This window comes from Pelecanus crispus, chromosome 1 (genome assembly GCF_030463565.1).
Source record: "Pelecanus crispus isolate bPelCri1 chromosome 1, bPelCri1.pri, whole genome shotgun sequence".
NCBI classification, from domain to species: domain Eukaryota; kingdom Metazoa; phylum Chordata; class Aves; order Pelecaniformes; family Pelecanidae; genus Pelecanus; species Pelecanus crispus.
Window position 1 is genome coordinate 89,462,308 of NC_134643.1, and position 11,220 is coordinate 89,473,527.

Genomic DNA, 11,220 nt, shown 5'->3' on the forward strand with positions numbered 1-11,220 from the left:
ACACCAGAGCTCTAAGGGCTTAGAGCTCCTGCTGTTTCTGACCTTCCCTTGCCAGTGCTTTCACAGCCAAATATACACTAAGAATCTCCCATTGCCTTGCCTCCTGCCACTGCCAAGACACATTCGCAAGCTCACTCTCACTCTCGGCACACACCAGCTCACAAAGTTAAAACATACAGCCATGTTTCCCTCTTAATATTTCTAAGGGCTTAATGCTCTGGCTGGTCCTCACCTTCCCTTGCCAGCACTTTCACACCCAGACAGACACTGCGGATGTACTTTTGCCTTGCCTCCTACCACTGCCAAGACACATTCGCAAGCTCACTCTCACTCTTCGCACAGACCAGCTCACAAAGTGCAAACATGCAGCCATTTCTCCCACACCATAGCTCTAAGGCCTAAGAGCTGGTGCTGTATTCAACTGCCCTTCCCACCACACTCACAGCCAGACACCCCCCTGGCATCTCCCCTTGCCTTGCCTCCCACCACTCCCAAGACACATTCTCAAGCTCACTCTCACTCTCGGCACACACCAGCTCACAAAGTTAAAACATACAGCCACTTCTCCCACACCAGAGCTCTAAGCGCTTAGAGCTCTTGCTGTTTCTGACCTTCCCTTGCCAGTGCTTTCACAGCCAAACATACACTAAGAATCTCCCCTTCCCTTGACTCCTACCACTGCCAAGACACTTTCGCAAACTCACTCTCACTCTCGGCACACACCAGCTCACAGTGTTAAAACATACAGCCATTTCTCCCACACCAGAGCTCTAAGGGCTTTGAGCTCTTGCTGTTTCTGACATTCCCTTGCCAGTGCTTTCACAGCCAAACATACACTAAGAATCTCCCCTTGCCTTGCCTCCCACCACTCCCAAGACACATTCTCAAGCTCACTCTCACTCTCGGCACACACCAGCTCACAAAGTTAAAACATACAGCCATTTCTCCCACACCAGAGCTCTAAGCGCTTAGAGCTCTTGCTGATTCTGACCTTCCCTTGCCAGTGCTTTCACAGCCAAACATACACTAAGAATCTCCCCTTGCCTTGCCTCCTACCACTGCCAACACACATTCGCAAACTCACTCTCACTCTCGGCACACACCAGCTCACAAAGTTAAAACATACAGCCATTTCTCCCACACCAGAGCTCTAAGGCCTAAGAGCTGGTGCTGTATTCAACTGCCCTTCCCACCGCACTCACAGCCAGACACCCCCCTGGCATCTCCCCTTGCCTTGCCTCCCACCACTCCCAAGACACATTCTCAAGCTCACTCTCACTCTCGGCACACACCAGCTCACAAAGTTAAAACATCCAGCCATTTCTCCCACACCAGAGCTCTAAGCGCTTAGAGCTCTTGCTGTTTCTGACCTTCCCTTGCCAGTGCTTTCACAGCCAAACATACACTAAGAATCTCCCCTTGCCTTGCCTCCTACCACTGCCAACACACATTCGCAAGCTCACTCTCACTCTCGGCACACACCAGCTCACAAAGTTAAAACATACAGCCATTTCTCCCACACCAGAGCTCTAAGGCCTAAGAGCTGGTGCTGTATTCAACTGCCCTTCCCACCGCACTCACAGCCAGACACCCCCCTGGCATCTCCCCTTGCCTTGCCTCCTACCACTGCCAAGACACATTCTCAAGCTCACTCTCACTCTCGGCACACACCAGCTCACAAAGTTAAAACATCCAGCCATTTCTCCCACACCAGAGCTCTAAGCGCTTAGAGCTCTTGCTGATTCTGACCTTCCCTTGCCAGTGCTTTCACAGCCAAACATACACTAAGAATCTCCCCTTGCCTTGCCTCCTGCCACTGCCAAGACACATTCGCTAGCTCACTCTCACTCTCGGCACACACCAGCTCACAAAGTTAAAACATACAGCCATGTTTCCCTCTTAATATTTCTAAGGGCTTAATGCTCTTGCTGGTCCTCACCTTCCCTTGCCAGCACTTTCACACCCAGACAGACACTGCGGATGTACTTTTGCCTTGCCTCCTACCACTGCCAAGACACATTCGCAAGATCACTCTCACTCTTCGCACAGACCAGCTCACAAAGTGCAAACATGCAGCCATTTCTCCCACACCATAGCTCTAAGGCCTAAGAGCTGGTGCTGTATTCAACTGCCCTTCCCACCACACTCACAGCCAGACACCCCCCTGGCATCTCCCCTTGCCTTGCCTCCCACCACTCCCAAGACACATTCTCAAGCTCACTCTCACTCTCGGCACACACCAGCTCACAAAGTTAAAACATACAGCCACTTCTCCCACACCAGAGCTCTAAGCGCTTAGAGCTCTTGCTGTTTCTGACCTTCCCTTGCCAGTGCTTTCACAGCCAAACATACACTAAGAATCTCCCCTTCCCTTGACTCCTACCACTGCCAACACACATTCGCAAACTCACTCTCACTCTCGGCACAGACCAGCTCCCAGTGTTAAAACATACAGCCATTTCTCCCACACCAGAGCTCTAAGGGCTTAGAGCTCTTGCTGTTTCTGACCTTCCCTTGCCAGTGCTTTCACAGCCAAACATACACTAAGAATCTCCCCTTGCCTTGCCTCCTACCACTGCCAAGACACATTCGCAAACTCACTCTCACTCTCAGCACAGACCAGCTCCCAGTGTTAAAACATACAGCCATTTCTCCCACACCAGAGCTCTAAGGGCTTAGAGCTCTTGCTGTTTCTGACATTCCCTTGCCAGTGCTTTCACAGAAAAACATACACTAAGAATCTCCCCTTGCCTTGCCTCCTACCACTGCCAAGACACATTCGCAAGCTCACTCTCACTCTCGGCACACACCAGCTCACAAAGTTAAAACATACACTCATTTCTCCCACACCAGAGCTCTAAGGGCTTAGAGATCTTGCTGTTTCTGACCTTCCCTTGCCAGTGCTTTCACAGCCAAACATACACTAAGAATCTCCCCTTGCCTTGCCTCCTACCACTGCCAACACACATTCGCAAGCTCACTCTCACTCTCGGCACACACCAGCTCACAAACTTAAAACATACAGCCATGTTTCCCTCTTAATATTTCTAAGGGCTTAATGCTCTTGCTGGTCCTCACCTTCCCTTGCCAGCACTTTCACACCCAGACAGACACTGCGGATGTACTTTTGCCTTGCCTCCCAGCACTCTCAATACACATTCGCAAGCTCACTCTCACTCTTCGCACAGACCAGCTCACAAAGTGCAAACATGCAGCCATTTCTCCCACACCAGAGCTCTAAGGCCTAAGAGCTGGTGCTGTATTCAACTGCCCTTCCCACCGCACTCACAGCCAGACACCCCCCTGGCATCTCCCCTTGCCTTGCCTCCCACCACTCCCAAGACACATTCTCAAGCTCACTCTCACTCTCGGCACACACCAGCTCACAAAGTTAAAACATACAGCCATTTCTCCCAAACCAGAGCTCTAAGGGCTTAGAGCTCTTCCTGATTCTGACCTTCCCTTGCCAGTGCTTTCACAGCCAAACATACACTAAGAATCTCCCCTTGCCTTGCCTCCTACCACTGCCAACACACATTCGCAAGCTCACTCTCACTCTCGGCACACACCAGCTCACAAAGTTAAAACATACAGCCATTTCTCCCACACCATAGCTCTAAGGCCTAAGAGCTGGTGCTGTATTCAACTGCCCTTCCCACCGCACTCACAGCCAGACACCCCCCTGGCATCTCCCCTTGCCTTGCCTCCCACCACTCCCAAGACACATTCTCAAGCTCACTCTCACTCTCGGCACACACCAGCTCACAAAGTTAAAACATCCAGCCATTTCTCCCACACCAGAGCTCTAAGCGCTTAGAGCTCTTGCTGTTTCTGACCTTCCCTTGCCAGTGCTTTCACAGCCAAACATACACTAAGAATCTCCCCTTGCCTTGCCTCCTACCACTGCCAACACACATTCGCAAGCTCACTCTCACTCTCGGCACACACCAGCTCACAAAGTTAAAACATACAGCCATTTCTCCCACACCAGAGCTCTAAGGCCTAAGAGCTGGTGCTGTATTCAACTGCCCTTCCCACCGCACTCACAGCCAGACACCCCCCTGGCATCTCCCCTTGCCTTGCCTCCTACCACTGCCAAGACACATTCTCAAGCTCACTCTCACTCTCGGCACACACCAGCTCACAAAGTTAAAACATCCAGCCATTTCTCCCACACCAGAGCTCTAAGCGCTTAGAGCTCTTGCTGATTCTGACCTTCCCTTGCCAGTGCTTTCACAGCCAAACATACACTAAGAATCTCCCCTTGCCTTGCCTCCTGCCACTGCCAAGACACATTCTCAAGCTCACTCTCACTCTCGGCACACACCAGCTCACAAAGTTAAAACATACAGCCATTTCTCCCACACCAGAGCTCTAAGGGCTTAGAGCTCTTGCTGTTTCTGACCTTCCCTTGCCAGTGCTTTCACAGAAAAACATACACTAAGAATCTCCCCTTGCCTTGCCTCCCACCACTCCCAAGACACATTCTCAAGCTCACTCTCACTCTCGGCACACACCAGCTCACAAAGTTAAAACATACAGCCACTTCTCCCACACCAGAGCTCTAAGCGCTTAGAGCTCTTGCTGTTTCTGACCTTCCCTTGCCAGTGCTTTCACAGCCAAACATACACTAAGAATCTCCCCTTGCCTTGCCTCCTACCACTGCCAACACACATTCGCAAACTCACTCTCACTCTCGGCACACACCAGCTCCCAGTGTTAAAACATACAGCCATTTCTCCCACACCAGAGCTCTAAGGGCTTAAAGCTCTTGCTGTTTCTGACCTTCCCTTGCCAGTGCTTTCACAGCCAAACATACACTAAGAATCTCCCCTTGCCTTGCCTCCCACCACTCCCAAGACACATTCTCAAGCTCACTCTCACTCTCGGCACAGACCAGCTCACAAAGTTAAAACATCCAGCCATTTCTCCAACACCAGAGCTCTAAGCGCTTAGAGCTCTTGCTGATTCTGACCTTCCCTTGCCAGTGCTTTCACAGCCAAACATACACTAAGAATCTCCCCTTGCCTTGCCTCCTACCACTGCCAACACACATTCGCAAGCTCACTCTCACTCTCGGCACACACCAGCTCACAAAGTTAAAACATACAGCCATTTCTCCCACACCAGAGCTCTAAGGCCTAAGAGCTGGTGCTGTATTCAACTGCCCTTCCCACCGCACTCACAGCCAGACACCCCCCTGGCATCTCCCCTTGCCTTGCCTCCCACCACTCCCAAGACACATTCTCAAGCTCACTATCACTCTCGGCACAGACCAGCTCACAAAGTAAAAACATACAGCCATTTCTCCCACACCACAGCTCTAAGCGCTTAGAGCTCTTGCTGATTCTGACCTTCCCTTGCCAGTGCTTTCACAGCCAAACATACACTAAGAATCTCCCCTTGCCTTGCCTCCTGCCACTGCCAAGACACATTCGCTAGCTCACTCTCACTCTCGGCACAGACCAGCTCACAAAGTTAAAACATACAGCCATTTCTCCCACACCAGAGCTCTAAGGGCTTAGAGCTCTTGCTGTTTCTGACCTTCCCTTGCCAGTGCTTTCACAGAAAAACATACACTAAGAATCTCCCCTTGCCTTGCCTCCTGCCACTGCCAAGACACATTCGCAAGCTCACTCTCACTCTCGGCACAGACCAGCTCACAAAGTTAAAACATACAGCCATTTCTCCCACACCATAGCTCTAAGGCCTAAGAGCTGGTGCTGTATTCAACTGCCCTTCCCACCGCACTCACAGCCAGACACCCCCCTGGCATCTCCCCTTGCCTTGCCTCCCACCACTCTCAATACACATTCTCAAGCTCACTCTCACTCTCGGCACAGACCAGCTCACAAAGTAAAAACATACAGCCATTTCTCCCACACCAGAGCTCTAAGGGCTTAGAGCTCCTGCTGTTTCTGACCTTCCCTTGCCAGTGCTTTCACAGCCAAACATACACTAAGAATCTCCCCTTGCCTTGCCTCCCACCACTCCCAAGACACATTCTCAAGCTCACTCTCACTCTCGGCACACACCAGCTCACAAAGTTAAAACATACAGCCATTTCTCCCACACCAGAGCTCTAAGCGCTTAGAGCTCTTGCTGATTCTGACCTTCCCTTGCCAGTGCTTTCACAGCCAAACATACACTAAGAATCTCCCCTTGCCTTGCCTCCTACCACTGCCAACACACATTCGCAAACTCACTCTCACTCTCGGCACACACCAGCTCACAAAGTTAAAACATACAGCCATTTCTCCCACACCAGAGCTCTAAGGCCTAAGAGCTGGTGCTGTATTCAACTGCCCTTCCCACCGCACTCACAGCCAGACACCCCCCTGGCATCTCCCCTTGCCTTGCCTCCCACCACTCCCAAGACACATTCTCAAGCTCACTCTCACTCTCGGCACACACCAGCTCACAAAGTTAAAACATCCAGCCATTTCTCCCACACCAGAGCTCTAAGCGCTTAGAGCTCTTGCTGTTTCTGACCTTCCCTTGCCAGTGCTTTCACAGCCAAACATACACTAAGAATCTCCCCTTGCCTTGCCTCCTACCACTGCCAACACACATTCGCAAGCTCACTCTCACTCTCGGCACACACCAGCTCACAAAGTTAAAACATACAGCCATTTCTCCCACACCAGAGCTCTAAGGCCTAAGAGCTGGTGCTGTATTCAACTGCCCTTCCCACCGCACTCACAGCCAGACACCCCCCTGGCATCTCCCCTTGCCTTGCCTCCTACCACTGCCAAGACACATTCTCAAGCTCACTCTCACTCTCGGCACACACCAGCTCACAAAGTTAAAACATCCAGCCATTTCTCCCACACCAGAGCTCTAAGCGCTTAGAGCTCTTGCTGATTCTGACCTTCCCTTGCCAGTGCTTTCACAGCCAAACATACACTAAGAATCTCCCCTTGCCTTGCCTCCTGCCACTGCCAAGACACATTCGCTAGCTCACTCTCACTCTCGGCACACACCAGCTCACAAAGTTAAAACATACAGCCATGTTTCCCTCTTAATATTTCTAAGGGCTTAATGCTCTTGCTGGTCCTCACCTTCCCTTGCCAGCACTTTCACACCCAGACAGACACTGCGGATGTACTTTTGCCTTGCCTCCTACCACTGCCAAGACACATTCGCAAGATCACTCTCACTCTTCGCACAGACCAGCTCACAAAGTGCAAACATGCAGCCATTTCTCCCACACCATAGCTCTAAGGCCTAAGAGCTGGTGCTGTATTCAACTGCCCTTCCCACCACACTCACAGCCAGACACCCCCCTGGCATCTCCCCTTGCCTTGCCTCCCACCACTCCCAAGACACATTCTCAAGCTCACTCTCACTCTCGGCACACACCAGCTCACAAAGTTAAAACATACAGCCACTTCTCCCACACCAGAGCTCTAAGCGCTTAGAGCTCTTGCTGTTTCTGACCTTCCCTTGCCAGTGCTTTCACAGCCAAACATACACTAAGAATCTCCCCTTCCCTTGACTCCTACCACTGCCAACACACATTCGCAAACTCACTCTCACTCTCGGCACAGACCAGCTCCCAGTGTTAAAACATACAGCCATTTCTCCCACACCAGAGCTCTAAGGGCTTAGAGCTCTTGCTGTTTCTGACCTTCCCTTGCCAGTGCTTTCACAGCCAAACATACACTAAGAATCTCCCCTTGCCTTGCCTCCTACCACTGCCAAGACACATTCGCAAGCTCACTCTCACTCTCGGCACACACCAGCTCACAAAGTTAAAACATACACTCATTTCTCCCACACCAGAGCTCTAAGCGCTTAGAGCTCTTGCTGTTTCTGACCTTCCCTTGCCAGTGCTTTCACAGCCAAACATACACTAAGAATCTCCCCTTGCCTTGCCTCCTACCACTGCCAACACACATTCGCAAGCTCACTCTCACTCTCGGCACACACCAGCTCACAAAGTTAAAACATAGAGCCATGTTTCCCTCTTAATATTTCTAAGGGCTTAATGCTCTTGCTGGTCCTCACCTTCCCTTGCCAGCACTTTCACACCCAGACAGACACTGCGGATGTACTTTTGCCTTGCCTCCCAGCACTCTCAATACACATTCGCAAGCTCACTCTCACTCTTCGCACAGACCAGCTCACAAAGTGCAAACATGCAGCCATTTCTCCCACACCAGAGCTCTAAGGCCTAAGAGCTGGTGCTGTATTCAACTGCCCTTCCCACCACACTCACAGCCAGACACCCCCCTGGCATCTCCCCTTGCCTTGCCTCCCACCACTCCCAAGACACATTCTCAAGCTCACTCTCACTCTCGGCACACACCAGCTCACAAAGTTAAAACATACAGCCACTTCTCCCACACCAGAGCTCTAAGCGCTTAGAGCTCTTGCTGATTCTGACCTTCCCTTGCCAGTGCTTTCACAGCCAAACATACACTAAGAATCTCCCCTTGCCTTGCCTCCTACCACTGCCAAGACACATTCGCAAACTCACTCTCACTCTCAGCACAGACCAGCTCCCAGTGTTAAAACATACAGCCATTTCTCCCACACCAGAGCTCTAAGGGCTTAGAGCTCTTGCTGTTTCTGACATTCCCTTGCCAGTGCTTTCACAGAAAAACATACAATAAGAATCTCCCCTTGCCTTGCCTCCTACCACTGCCAAGACACATTCGCAAGCTCACTCTCACTCTCGGCACACACCAGCTCACAAAGTTAAAACATACACTCATTTCTCCCACACCAGAGCTCTAAGGGCTGAGAGATCTTGCTGTTTCTGACCTTCCCTTGCCAGTGCTTTCACAGCCAAACATACACTAAGAATCTCCCCTTGCCTTGCCTCCTACCACTGCCAACACACATTCGCAAGCTCACTCTCACTCTCGGCACACACCAGCTCACAAACTTAAAACATACAGCCATGTTTCCCTCTTAATATTTCTAAGGGCTTAATGCTCTTGCTGGTCCTCACCTTCCCTTGCCAGCACTTTCACACCCAGACAGACACTGCGGATGTACTTTTGCCTTGCCTCCCAGCACTCTCAATACACATTCGCAAGCTCACTCTCACTCTTCGCACAGACCAGCTCACAAAGTGCAAACATGCAGCCATTTCTCCCACACCAGAGCTCTAAGGCCTAAGAGCTGGTGCTGTATTCAACTGCCCTTCCCACCGCACTCACAGCCAGACACCCCCCTGGCATCTCCCCTTGCCTTGCCTCCCACCACTCCCAAGACACATTCTCAAGCTCACTCTCACTCTCGGCACACACCAGCTCACAAAGTTAAAACATACAGCCATTTCTCCCAAACCAGAGCTCTAAGGGCTTAGAGCTCTTCCTGATTCTGACCTTCCCTTGCCAGTGCTTTCACAGAAAAACATACACTAAGAATCTCCCCTTGCCTTGCCTCCTACCACTGCCAACACACATTCGCAAGCTCACTCTCACTCTCGGCACACACCAGCTCACAAAGTTAAAACATACAGCCATTTCTCCCACACCATAGCTCTAAGGCCTAAGAGCTGGTGCTGTATTCAACTGCCCTTCCCACCGCACTCACAGCCAGACACCCCCCTGGCATCTCCCCTTGCCTTGCCTCCCACCACTCCCAAGACACATTCTCAAGCTCACTCTCACTCTCGGCACACACCAGCTCACAAAGTTAAAACATACAGCCATTTCTCCCACACCACAGCTCTAAGCGCTTAGAGCTCTTGCTGTTTCTGACCTTCCCTTGCCAGTGCTTTCACAGCCAAACATACACTAAGAATCTCCCCTTGCCTTGCCTCCTACCACTGCCAACACACATTCGCAAGCTCACTCTCACTCTCGGCACACACCAGCTCACAAAGTTAAAACATACAGCCATTTCTCCCACACCAGAGCTCTAAGGCCTAAGAGCTGGTGCTGTATTCAACTGCCCTTCCCACCGCACTCACAGCCAGACACCCCCCTGGCATCTCCCCTTGCCTTGCCTCCTACCACTCCCAAGACACATTCTCAAGCTCACTCTCACTCTCGGCACACACCAGCTCACAAAGTTAAAACATACAGCCATTTCTCCCACACCACAGCTCTAAGCGCTTAGAGCTCTTGCTGATTCTGACCTTCCCTTGCCAGTGCTTTCACAGCCAAACATACACTAAGAATCTCCCCTTGCCTTGCCTCCTGCCACTGCCAAGACACATTCTCAAGCTCACTCTCACTCTCGGCACACACCAGCTCACAAAGTTAAAACATACAGCCATTTCTCCCACACCAGAGCTCTAAGGGCTTAGAGCTCTTGCTGTTTCTGACCTTCCCTTGCCAGTGCTTTCACAGAAAAACATACACTAAGAATCTCCCCTTGCCTTGCCTCCCACCACTCCCAAGACACATTCTCAAGCTCACTCTCACTCTCGGCACACACCAGCTCACAAAGTTAAAACATACAGCCACTTCTCCCACACCAGAGCTCTAAGCGCTTAGAGCTCTTGCTGTTTCTGACCTTCCCTTGCCAGTGCTTTCACAGCCAAACATACACTAAGAATCTCCCCTTGCCTTGCCTCCTACCACTGCCAACACACATTCGCAAACTCACTCTCACTCTCGGCACACACCAGCTCCCAGTGTTAAAACATACAGCCATTTCTCCCACACCAGAGCTCTAAGGGCTTAAAGCTCTTGCTGTTTCTGACCTTCCCTTGCCAGTGCTTTCACAGCCAAACATACACTAAGAATCTCCCCTTGCCTTGCCTCCCACCACTCCCAAGACACATTCTCAAGCTCACTCTCACTCTCGGCACAGACCAGCTCACAAAGTTAAAACATCCAGCCATTTCTCCAACACCAGAGCTCTAAGCGCTTAGAGCTCTTGCTGATTCTGACCTTCCCTTGCCAGTGCTTTCACAGCCAAACATACACTAAGAATCTCCCCTTGCCTTGCCTCCTACCACTGCCAACACACATTCGCAAGCTCACTCTCACTCTCGGCACACACCAGCTCACAAAGTTAAAACATACAGCCATTTCTCCCACACCAGAGCTCTAAGGCCTAAGAGCTGGTGCTGTATTCAACTGCCCTTCCCACCGCACTCACAGCCAGACACCCCCCTGGCATCTCCCCTTGCCTTGCCTCCTACCACTGCCAAGACACATTCTCAAGCTCACTATCACTCTCGGCACAGACCAGCTCACAAAGTAAAAACATACAGCCATTTCTCCCACACCACAGCTCTAAGCGCTTAGAGCT